Here is a 12,528-nt window from a genome sequence, read left to right as displayed (position 1 = left end):
CTGCAGCTCAAAACTCCTGAGCACCAGAGATCCAATAGCTTCAGTCTCTCCAGTGGCTAAGATTACAGGTGTGCACTGTCATGCTCACCCATTCTGAACACAGTATATAACTATATACTATGTATATATACTGTGTTACAGTATAGCTATAACACACAGGCTATACAGTATACACACATGCACATGTATATATATATACATACACACACTCCCACATAGATACTATGTATACAGTTGTTGTTCGGTCTTTTCAGTCATGGCTGACTCTGTGACCCCATTTGGGATTTTCTTGGCAAAGACACTACAGTGGTTTGCTGTTTCCTTCTCCAAATCATTTGATAGATGAGGAAACTGAGACAAGTAAGAAAACTGGGCAGGTGACTTGTCCAGGGGCATGCCACTAGGAAGTGTCTGAGGCTGGATTTGAACTTGGGTTTTCCTGACTCCAGGGCCAGCACTCTATCCACTGTCCTACCCAGCCACCCATGTGTACAGTATATATACTGTATTTGATGTTCTTCTTTGAATACAAAACAAAAAGACTTCAAAAATTTTGCCACAAAATTGCCTCTTAGGCAATTCGAGGAAATCCAGGGTTACAAAAAGTGACCTCTTAGCTTTCCTGAGTTAAGTATCATTTGGTCAAAAGCTTTACAGATTTTTTCAGAGGAAGGGAGGAAGGTGGAAGAGAATCACAAGTGTCCTAATGATGATCCCAATGACTAGATTGTGAATTGGATAGAATTCTGGACATGGAGTCAGGAAGAAATCACTGAACTTGGAGTCCACTGGAAGACCTGAGTTCAAATCCAGCCTCAGACACTTAATAGCTGTGTGACTCTGGACAAGTCACTTAACTTCTATCTACCTTATAATAACATCTACTTCCCAGGATTGTTGTGAGGATCAAATGAGATAATATTTGTAAAGTGATTTAAAAATCTTAGAGCTCAATATAAATGCTACTTTTAATTATTATTACAATTCACTCAGAGAGTCAATTCCATTGGTGGGAATGGAGAGAACATGGTAGAGAGGTAGCTAGGTGGAGCACTAGACTTGGAGTCAGAGAGTATAGAATTCAAATCTAGCCTTAGATACTTTCAGCTGTGTGACTCTGGGCAAGTCACTTAACTTCTATTTGTCTGTTTCCTTCATTTGTAAATGGGGATAATCATAGGTTGTTGAGGATAAAACATATTTGCAATATTCTTATTACTACCAAATTCACTCAGAAAACCAATTCCTCTGGTGGTGATGAATGGAAAGAAATTGGTAGAGAGAAAAGCACATGAGTTGGTGGTTAAAAGTCCTGCATTCTAATTTAGCTATCTGTGTAATCTTAGGCAAGTCTTTTTAATTTTTCTGAGTCTTAGTCCCCTATCTCCAGAATAAGGGAGTAGAAATAGGTGATCTCTATATTTCCTCCCAGCTCTAAATCCTGTGATCTTATAAAGTAATCTTACCACTCTTGGCCTTAGTTTCCTCATTTGTAAAATGAAAAAATCGGGTTAGATTCCTTACAGGCCTAAAAATGTCTTTTGGTTTTAAGAGTCTATGATCCTATGAATAAAGGAGAAACTCCTAGACCTTACTTACCAGAAGAATCTCAAACCCTTCTAGCTACTAAAGACAACTTTTTTAGATGTTATGGAACTACAGCATGGATTTAAGGCTGATGATTAGGGAGAAACTCAGGAGCTAGAAGGGTCTTTGGAAGTTCATTTTATAAATGAAAAAACTGGCTCAGAGGAGGGAAATGATATCCTCAAGGTCTTACTGCTGCTACTTGGACCTAAGTCTTCTGAGTGTAAATCCAGTGCTCTTTCCATTGTACCCTGCCGTCTGCTTAATCAGGAAGGCCTGCATAATTAGGGCGTGACTCAAGGATGGTTCACTGTTGGCTCTTGGCCATTAGCATACCACCTCTATGACTTCCTTTCTACAGTTCTCCAAGTAGTGAAGGCAAAAGCAAGGCCATATACTCCTCTGGGGTCAATTCATTGAGGTTAAATATTTACAAAACAATAGGCCTCCTGGGTACTGGGCAGATCCTATCTATCTATCTATCTATCTATCTATCTATCTATCTATCTATCTATCTATCTATCTATCTATCTACCTAGCTACCTACCTATCTGTATATATTTATGTGTATGTATGTATATGTGTATATATATGTATATGTAGAGACACAGTTATACACAAATGTATTTTTTAACATTTATGTAGTATTTAAAAATTAACAAAGTACTTTACATGTTACTTCACTTAAGTCAAACCATCCTGAAAGAGAAATGCTATCATTATCCCCATTTTACAGATGAGGAAACTGAGGCAGGCAAAAGTTATGTGACTTGCCCAAGGTCACATAAACTGTTAAGTCTGAGGCAGCATTTGAATTCTGGTCTTCCTGACTCCAAGTTTAGCATTCACTCTATTATACCACATACGTGCATGCGTGCGTGCGCACGCACACACACACATACACACACACATACAACCAGGTGGCTTTCATCCTAAATGCTCTGAGAGGCCATCTAAATTATTTAGAAAATCCACCTCCCTGGAACATGCCCTACTATGATACACTGACCTTGCTTCTCCCCCTGAGCTGGGCTGGGCCCCCTGCAAGTGAGTCAGTGCTGGCTGGCAGCAGGCTCGATGAATTCTTGGCTTCGGCAGCATGTTCTCTTGAGCGAGCAGACGAGTGGGTGAGCGGGCTCGTGTTCACACACACACACACACACACACACACACACACACACACATCTGTCCCCACTCTTCACCACAACTTTAGCTCATTTCAGCTAAGGGGTTGTGTTATGACAGGTAGTAAACAATTGAGAATCATTCAATAACTCTTCCCTCTGATTCTCTTTTTCCTGATCCCAGTAGAAGCTCTATGTTCCAGGCACTTAGGAAGCAGCTCACATACTGATCTTCCATTTTAGACATAGGAGAGCAAGCCTGACCTCCCAAACACAGTCAGTTACAAGAACGCTACCCCTTCTTCACCAGGTTTTTGTTTGTTTGTTTGTATACTATATTCCAAGGGTAACTCCCTTTCCCAGAGCACATCAGCAGCTACTCTGAAATTCATGATCTAGAGGGCTGCCTGGACCTAAGAGATTAAGCAACCACATAGCTAGTAGTGTCAAAGGCTAGACTTGAATGCAGGCTGTCCAGACTCTGAGGTTTATTCCCTATTTACTAGGCCATAGGCACTGCAAAATCATTTCTCAAAATATTCCTTCCCCCTCACAGGCTCAATAAAGGATGAGTCCAAAGGATGACCACAGGGTCCCCTGATATCTCCTGTCATCCTTGAGATGAGAAAGGCAGAAGTGGAACAAAAAAGAGTGTCTACTTCAAGTTATTTTCTCAGAAACAGCCCAAGGTCCATCTTTCCCAGGTTCAACTTTTAAAATGGAGATAGGAGGAAACAAGCTGTGTGACCATGAGGAAATCACTTGGCCTTTCTGGATCTCAGTTTCCTTATATGTAAAACAGGATGCTGATCTATTAAAATAATTTAGACCATTAACCTCAAAGAGGTTATATATTAAATCTATTAGACTGGTTCTGCATTGCTTCCCACTGCCCTTTACCACTTTCAAATATTGCATGGTTTACAGACACATGCATCCTCCACTAACATCCAGAGATAACAGTTGTGAAAGGAGAGCCATAAAGATTTTCATAATGTAACCTTGGTAATAACTCACAAAGTGCTTAAAGTTATTAAAATGTTTTACATGTCATTTCATTTGACCCTCACAACAAACTTGTGTAGTAGGTAGCATGACTATTATTATTTCCATTTTATAGATAAGGCTATTGAAGTGAAGTGATTTATCCAGGATCATAAGTGTTAAGCCTCAGAGCAGGGATACCAAATCAACACTCTTTCTGTCTAATACACTGTCTTCACTTTGAAGGCCCCTGGAAACTTTCACCATCTCCTTCAGGCCATCTTGTTCACTTTGCATTAACTAATGAATTTTTACAACCCATTTGGAAGATCTGTGTGCCTCTTACAGAGCTTTGTGGCATACAGTTGTTTGCAGACACTTTCCAAAGAAGCAGCCCCAAAACTGATTTACTCGCCCATTTGGAGGCAAGGTTTTGTCCCTAAGAGACATTCAATACAGATCAAGGGATCATTATTTTCAGTTTCCATAATTCTGGCTATGTTCCCCAAGCTCATCAGATTTTTATTATCCCAAAGGACCTGGATATGATGAGTAAAAAATGAGGTTTTTATATCAAAAGTGGCAAGGGGAAGAGGGGAAAACGATGATCTGTTGAAGACTCTTCTGTCTCTTCTATCAATGACTGAAGAAGGTCACATCTCAGTAAAAGAATTTGAATTGATTGAGGATATTAGGGAAACATTAGAGAATGGCTAAGACGCCATCAGAACATCACTCTTGGGTTATTCTTAAGTAATGTAGTTGGTGGGGCGTAAGGAAATCTGGATTCTAATCCTGGTTCTGGCTTTGCCACTACCTGAGCAAATCAGTCCTCCTCTCTGGCCTTCCATTTCCTCATGTCAGAGGTCAAGGCCAGAAAAACAGACAGATGGTCTCATGTTCTTCCAGCTCTGAAGTTGCACAACATTATAATGACTCTCTTGAAGGAGGCTCTGGGACTACCAGTGGGTGCTGGCAGAAAGCATGAACTACTCCGTTACGGGAAGAGGGCTGACAAAGGGAACTGGCCTCTGATCACTTTCTCTGTAAGGGACAGAATGCTGAAGGGTAGCACAATCCAAAACCCCAAATTTACTCAGCCATAATCCTAGTCTAGAAAGCTAGATACCACAAAGAAATTCTCTCAACTTCCTTAGTCCTGTAGGATGAGAGGCATCAAAATAGTGACCTTTTGGATTCAGGGGTATAAACCTTTCTGCTTACAAACAAAAGTGAAATAAGTATTGGATTTGAAGTCAGAGGTTCTGAGTTCAAATTCGGGTTCTTCCACTTTCTAGCTGTGAGACTTTAGAGAAGTCAGAGAATCATAAATCTGCAGCTAAAAGGGACCTCACTTTGCCTTTTTGGGTCTTGGTTTCCTCATCTGTAAAACGAGGAGGGTAAGGACCTTAAGGAAGGTCCTTTCTGACTCTAAATCTGTGTTCTCATGATCTTATGAAAAATGGTCACCTTTCCCAAAAGTGAGTAAGGGGAAGAAAAGAAACTTCGGTTTAGGGAGTGGCTGATGTGAACATTTAACAAACATTTGAAAGAGATTATGCAGTTTAGTTGGCAAATTTTTTGTTCAGCCCAAGGGAAATTCTAATATTTTTCTTAAGACTTTGTAAAAACAGGGTCCAAATGTCCTTGGGAAGAAATACTTCAAGGATCTTTGATTTCCTCAATGTGGATATTTTTTCTACCAAGCCAGATCACAACCCTTTCACACCTGGTTTTCATAGAATCCTAAGTTTAGAGTTAGAAGGGATATTAGATGCCATCAAGCTGAACCCCCTCATCTTATAAATGAGGAAAATGAGGTCCAGGGAGCTTAAGTAACTCCACAGAAGCAAGAAGGGAATTTAGCAGCCATCTGCTTCAACCAAAGTAATCTCTCAGTCCCCCAAGTGGTAATCTTCAAAGGCAGAATCTGAATCCAGATCCTTGACTCATTCTTTCCACTGTACTGAATTCCTGAATTGCCTCCTGAATTGATACGGCAGAAAAAAAACCACCATCATCTGGAAGTCAAAATCCCAGTGATAAGTCCCTTTGAATTTAGCAAGTTTGGCCCACGGACAACAGGCTAATAAGCCATCACTGGGCCTTTTGAAGCCTTTCCAGCTTGGTAGGACTTGTGTTCCTCTGGAACAGTCTTTAATGCAAGGTCACCTCTATACCACAATGAGGCATGGGATGAAATAGGTACATAAAAATAGGAACAATAATAAAAGAAACCCAAGATGCCCTGCCATATTCTGGGGCCAAATGAAGTAATCTCTCCATAAAGGACAGAATCTGGGATAAAACTATTTAGAATATATCTGGGCAGGTAACAACAACAAAGAGCAACTAGCATTTTTATGGACTTACTATGTGCCAGGTACTACACTAAGTGCTTTATGATTATTATCTCCCCTGGGAGGTAGGGGTTAGTATTATCCCCATTTTACAGATAAGTGGCCCAGCTAGAGTTATTTTTTTTTTCAAAAACAGATTAATTAAATTGTAGGGAGATTAACTATAGGGCAGCTAGGTGGCACAGTGGATAGAGCACTGGGCCTAGGGTCAGGAAGACCTGAGTTCAAATCCAGCCTCAGATACTTACCAGCTGGGTGAAGCTGAGCACATCACTTAACCCTGTTTGCCTGAATTCCCTCATCTGTCAAATGAGCTGGAGAAGGAATGGTAAACCATTCCAGTATCTTGGCCAAGAAAACCCCAAATGGGATCACAGAAGTGACTGAAAATGAGTGAACAACAACCATAACAAAATACAGAGCCAGATATACTGAAGTAACTGGACAAGGGGGATCATAGGGGCAAAATCTCTCTACTGGTTCAGACTGGTACTTGTTTTCCTACTTATAAGAGAGTAGCTTAGGGGCACTGACATGGTAAATAACTTGTCCAGGGTCACATGGCCAATATATAGAAAATGTGGAACTTGAGCCCAAGTCTCTGTGATTCCATTCACTATGCCACTGCTATGATTCTTACTGAAATTTAAAAAAAAGAAAAAAAAAAGAAAAGAAAAACAGCATATTTTGTATTATAGCATTGGAGAAGGAGAAGCCGAAACATTTCTGTCTAAAGTAGATGACATCTTGAAAAAAAACAAGAATCTCAGCAAAGCTAGGTGTTAAATAATTCTCTTTGGAATCCCTAGAACAGGGGTAGGGAACCTGTGGCCTCAAGGTCACGCGTGGCCCTCTAGGTCCTCAGGTGCTGCTCTTTGACTGAATCCAAACTTCAAAGAGCAAATCTGTTTGGAATGTGTTCTGTGAAGTTTGGATTCAGTCAAAGGGCAGCACTTGAGGATCTAGAGGGCTACATATGACCTCGAGGTCACAGGTTCACCACCCCTGCCCTAGAATCTGATCTAAAATTATAGGGATGGAGTATCTATAATACTTATAATCCAGGAGTACCTGTATTATATAAATAGCATATATCCTATATTCGGATCTCTTACATAGCCCTTGGGAAGAGAAAAATAACATGAATTCCCCAAGAGGATGTTAACTCATCTCAAGTCAGCTCAGGCCCTTCCAGAACAAGCTTCTTGAGTTAGTTCTATCTGCTTCCTCGTTTCAAGCTGTAATATTTCAAAGACAGAAGGGAAACTCCTTAATTTTTCTAAGGAAACCCCCAGACCAATATGACTCACAGAAATTGAAGAGAGAGCAAAGGCAGGCACCAGTGAGAGAAACACTGGATCTGGAGTTAGAAGTCCTCAACTCAAATCTAGGCTTTGTTATTTAAATGACCTCCCGGTATAACTTTGAGAAAGCTACTTAACCCTCTGGGCCTCAGTTTCCCCTTTCTAAAAAAATGAGGGGTGGAGGTTGGCCCATCTACATTCTAAGGTTCTTTTCAGCTCATATCCCATGCTCCAATGGTCTGTGACCCTCAGCAGTTATCCGTGGCCCCAAACATACATGAACTACCCTTTATCTGAAGCATTGGCTTTAGCATGGTGCTTTTATAAAAGACAATTGGTAAAAGAAGTGTATTTTGGGGGAAGGTAAGTGTTCAAGCTGAATGGTCACTTGTCAGGGATTCCAGCTAAGGTATAGGTGGCTCTAGAAAGATGACCCCCTGAATTCCTTTCCAACACCTAGGGCTCTTACCAAATTAAGTATACTATTTATAATAATAATAATAATAATAGCTAACATTTATATAGTACTTATTATGTGTCAGATACTGTGCTAAGTGCTTTACAGTTACCTTCCTATTTGATCCTCACAATAACCCTAGGGAGTAGGGACTATTAATGTACCTATTTAGGGATGAAGAAACTCAGACAAACAGAGGTCAAGTGACTTACTTGCCCAGAGTTGTACTGCTAGTAAGTTGTTTACTTCAGGATTTGCACTCAGATCTCTCTGACCTTATTTATAAAAGTGAAAACCAGAAACAAATCTGAATATTATTGTTTGGGGGTGGGGGATGGATAAATAGACTGTTGTAGTACCCTAATGAGAAGCTGCAGCCCTGGTGGAAAATTCTGATCTGTCCTTCATTTTGAAGAGGACTGATGCTGTCATGGGGTGATACCTTGACTTATGTGTGAATCGGATTTGGGCGAGGCAGAGTTGCACAGAGTTGGCCGTTTCCTTGGAAAGTCCAGTGCAAGACAAAATTGAGAACAACTGGTGATGACCTGGGGATGCAGTGGATAACCTTGGAGTCTGATGTCTCCTTCTGGCTCTTCTTTGAGAACCCTTGGTTGGAATTCCTTCTCTGTTCACTTACTCTGGTATGCATGTAACTTTCCCGAGTTCTAGTTTCCTCATCTATAAAATGGAGAATATTAATTTTTCCGCTATCTACCTATCTAAGGTCATCGTAAGGAAAGTGCTCTGTAGAAAGGTGAGTAATGGAGCGATTACTTGATGCTATGGAGTAATTAGTGACTATTTCTTGTTCAGTCTTATTGAATTATTCTTGACCCGTGGGACCACAATATGCCAATACTGTCAATGGGGTTTTCTTGGCAAGGATACTTCTGTGGAATGAGGCAAACTGTGATTAGAATGACTTGCTCAGGGTCACACAGCTAGTGTCTGATGGCTCATTTCAAACTTCCAGTCTTCCTGACTCCAGGCTGGTAGCACCACACTTAAAGGATATATGATTTCATTAATGGTGGGTGCCCCTTCTATCCACACCACAAACTCCCCCTTCATTGTCATGAATAGCTGAGATTGAAAAAAATACTGCTAACAGCCAGTCCTCTCGGGATGAGCCTTTCAGAATCCATCTTGGCTGGTTCTGAGACAACAACCCCCTAGCAGTACCAGTACCATAAAGATAGACAAATATAAGGAGAGATATGGAGAAGCCTATGGGAAACAAGGCAAAGTGGAAAAAGCAGAAGTACTTTCTGTAGGGCAAAAATTATGTAAAAATATTCGAATATTCAATCATTGGATGGAAAGAGTACACTGGAGTTACATATAAACTTCCAGGAACGACTTTAGTATAGGCTGATTTTTTTTTTTAAACTGGAAAGATGGGTAAATATAAATTTTTTAAAACATAAATATTAGTTAAGTATCCAAATTAAAGTCTTCTCTTGGGCAGTGATCCTCGTCTACACAAAAGAGCACTAAAGCCCCCACCCTCATTTTTCTCCCGGGCTCATTAGCAACCAGGGACAAAGGCTGGTGGTTGTATGGAATGGAAAATTTCCCTCCCAGGCGCAGGGATGCCTAGATGGATTCTAATCCTTTTCCTTCAGGATCTGTAGGACAATGGCATCAACCAACACTCCTGGGTTCTTCTACACTTCTGACCGTGCCTTTGCTCCAGGCGTTTCACTAGCTAAACGAGGGGGTTGGACTGGATGACCCCTAGGCTGAGGTCCCTTCCAGCTCGAACATTCTATACGTTCTGTGATTCTATAGCTGTAGCCGTACTTTCAAAAGTGCCCATTGTGAAACTTTTTAACGTAGGGGAAAAATATCCAGGGGAGAATGCTCATTTCCCTCCAAAACGTGCATCCTATCTACCCGCCCCCCTCTTCTCCCCAAAGCCGAAGCATGCTGAGAGGGAGCGTGTCTGGGGAGTGGCTGGGGAATCTGGACGATCTCTATTAAAAAACTGACATTACACTTAGCTATGGCTATGACTAAGAGTCAACGTAACAGATATTTCGAGGAGCTCGTCAGCCGCTAGCCGCTGAACAACCCGAGAGGGAGTCAAGCCTGCAGCGGCGGCCGGCGTCTCCAGTCCACTGGCTGCTGACCGGGTGCTAGAAGTATCGGGGCTGGAGCTGCTCCCGACAAACTTCAGCCCTAAATGGGAGGAAATATGTAAACAAGTCATTAGGGAGGCCATAAGGGCAAGTTCGAAGCAGAGGCTGCTGCTCATCCTATTCCCCGAAAGTAAAGAGAGAGCCGTGGCCACTGGGCTAATTAAGCCCCAGAACTGGACTTTGTAGGGGCTGTAAAATCATCCTCGAAGGGTGGGGTGGAAAAAGGCTGAGGAAGGGGGGTGGCTGGGTGGCTGAGACAGGCGGGAACAGGAGGGGGAGAGCAGCAACCCGCCCAGTTGTCCTGAGGCTGCAGGGCAGTCGGTATACCAAAAAAAGCTTGGGTCCGGAGGTGCAGAGAGCAGGGCACATCTGCTGAGGAAACAGTCACCTTAATTACCATGTCTAGAGAAAGTGCGATTTCATTACAACCTCCAAAACTACCGCCCAGAGAAGGAAACCAGAGAAGTGTTTTCAATTTGAAAGAGAGACAGAAGGGAGGGGAGGAGGAGGGAAGTTTGTCTCCCTCTTTCCCTCCCCCACTAAACTTTGGACCATAAGGAGCTTTCCTCGTTTAAGGAACGGACACACACACAACACAAGCAACACACACGCACGCATGCACACCCTCCGTCTGCTTTTCAACCGGTAACCGTTATTTAAATACTAGGGCAGAGTCACTTTAGTTTCCGGGGGCTGCAATCCAAACTACGTTAAAAAACATAGAGACCAACTAGGCTAGGGGCAGTGAGAGCCAACACCTCAACCTGGCCCCATTCACACGCCCCCAGCGCCCGCCGCCGCCGCCACATACCAGCCTTCCAGAGGAAGGGTGGAAAAAGCAACGCATGACTGCCACCGCTGGGGGACGGCCCCCTGGGGCTCCCTCGATGGGAAAGGGGCAATCGGCCTTCCCAGAAAGCCCAAGAAACAGCAGCCCAAGAGTTCAGGCCAACTTCGCCCCTCCCCATCCAAGCTCCAACAGGGCAGGACACCTTTTCCGTTTTCTTTTCATTCAAAGCACAAAAGTGAAATATTGGGGTTTCGGAGAGTTACATCTGCCATCAGCTCGGAGTCCTGGCGGAGTCATGCCCTAAGGGGATGAAGTCTGCCATTCGAGAGTGGCTTACCCAAATATATGTCCGGCACCTTCGATCCCCTCCTCCAAAGCTCCTATTCCCATTTATTTTTACCACCCAAGATGAAGAAGAGAAGTTCCAATAACCCGGGATCCAAGGTAACCTTCTTCTCTCTTCCTACTCCCATCCATCTCTTAGGCGCAGGAAATGCTCCTGGCCCTTGAGGAAAGTGAAGGATCTTAGCATTTTGGGGGTGGGGAGAGGAATAAAAAGCCACAGAGAAATGCTAGGCGCTGTTTGTTTGCAATGTTGCTGTACTGGGTGAAATGGAACCAGATGGGGCTCACTGGTGCAACATCTGGAAAACTAAAAAAATTTAAAAGTGGGGGGAGGGAGAAAGAGACCACAGCAACATTTTGTAAATGGGCCAATCGCTTTTGGTCCCAGCAGAAGCAGACTGGTTTCAACCCTCAACCCCCCATTCTCCACCCCCCACCCGGTTGAGTGAGAGAGGAAAGGGGGATGGGATGAAGCCAACTAGGATTGCCAAACTATACAAAGGTGTCACTCTGGAAACTAAGTTTCCGGTCCCCCTCCTCTTTTTTTTTTTTTTTTTTTTGCTAGCCCGCCTCTCCAGAAAATCACACAGGGGCCAGAGGGCAAATTAATCCAGGCCAGATCTTTGCCAGAAAAAAAAAAAAGAGTGAGGTTCACTGCTGCAAAGTGAACAACACTGGACAAAACATTCTCATTTCATCTCCTATATCCAGATAGATTAGTAGAGTTGAACGCTCCTCCTCTCTCCTCCCACCCCCAACCACCCCCAACCCACACAAGGGCTTATTCGTCCATTGGGCTCCTTCCAATTTCCCTCAACTTCCCTCCCTTCGCCTCTAAGGAATACTACGTAGGAAAAGATAACCCCCTCCCCTAAAGGAAATACCTTCCTCGCCCTCCCCTAAAACGGACTCTTTGCCATTTAGTGACGCCACCTTTCGCCACCTCCCTAAAAACTAAACGAAGAAAAGCTATCCAACAACCTCTCCCTTCCCCCATCCCCCCAATACATATCGGGGCTCGGACTTTACTGGGAGTGGGAAAAAGGGATTAGAAATCGGTCCGATCCAGTGGTCGGACCAAAGCTACCTGCTGCAGTATTGGGGTGAGTCAGTCACCACGAGGGGTGGAGTGGAATGCAGTACACTCAAGACTCAGGCACAATTCTTCCGTCGTCCTCGGACCCCCGAGCCGCCGGCTGCCTTCGCCCTCTGGCCTTTTCCCTTTCCCCAATTCTTTCCCTTCCCCCGGCCTAGAGGCTGCAGACTCCGCAGTCTCGCAGAACCCCGGGCGCTAGTTTGCAGAGAAGTTGGGCGGCGGGAGGAGCCGAGCTGGAAGGGAGGCGCGGAGGGAGTAGGGGCGCACAACTGCGAGCGGGAGAAGGAAGAGGAGGGTAGACAAAAGGGGGGAGCGAGGGGTGAGGAGAGGGGAGACC

At 43.5% G+C, this 12,528-nt stretch overlaps 1 protein-coding gene and 1 long non-coding RNA gene across 19 annotated transcripts in view; one reads left to right on the top strand and one right to left on the bottom strand.

Annotated features, from left to right (window-relative positions):
- Positions 1-12,528, bottom strand: part of FGFR1 (fibroblast growth factor receptor 1) — a 69,162-nt gene that overhangs the window by 56,339 nt on the left and 295 nt on the right. The window contains exon 1 of one of the 18 annotated variants that reach the window (XM_072635149.1): positions 12,183-12,418. The exons of 14 other annotated variants lie outside the window; for them this stretch is intronic. The gene's annotated coding sequence lies outside the window, so the exon portion shown is untranslated. Of the gene's footprint in view, positions 1-11,087; positions 11,176-12,182; positions 12,419-12,528 lie in introns of those variants that run through there. 3 more of the 18 variants (XM_072635157.1, XM_072635147.1, XM_072635154.1) reach the window with 3 other exon arrangements.
- The window catches only part of LOC140520822 (uncharacterized), a 205,237-nt gene continuing 203,803 nt past the window's right edge, over positions 11,095-12,528 (top strand). The window contains exon 1 of the long non-coding RNA XR_011972662.1: positions 11,095-11,194. This is a non-coding gene — a long non-coding RNA (uncharacterized lncRNA). The remainder of the gene's footprint in view (positions 11,195-12,528) is intronic.

Source organism: Notamacropus eugenii, chromosome 1 (assembly GCF_028372415.1).
Source record: "Notamacropus eugenii isolate mMacEug1 chromosome 1, mMacEug1.pri_v2, whole genome shotgun sequence".
NCBI lineage: Eukaryota > Metazoa > Chordata > Mammalia > Diprotodontia > Macropodidae > Notamacropus > Notamacropus eugenii.
This window is presented reverse-complemented; position numbering and strand designations above follow the sequence as displayed.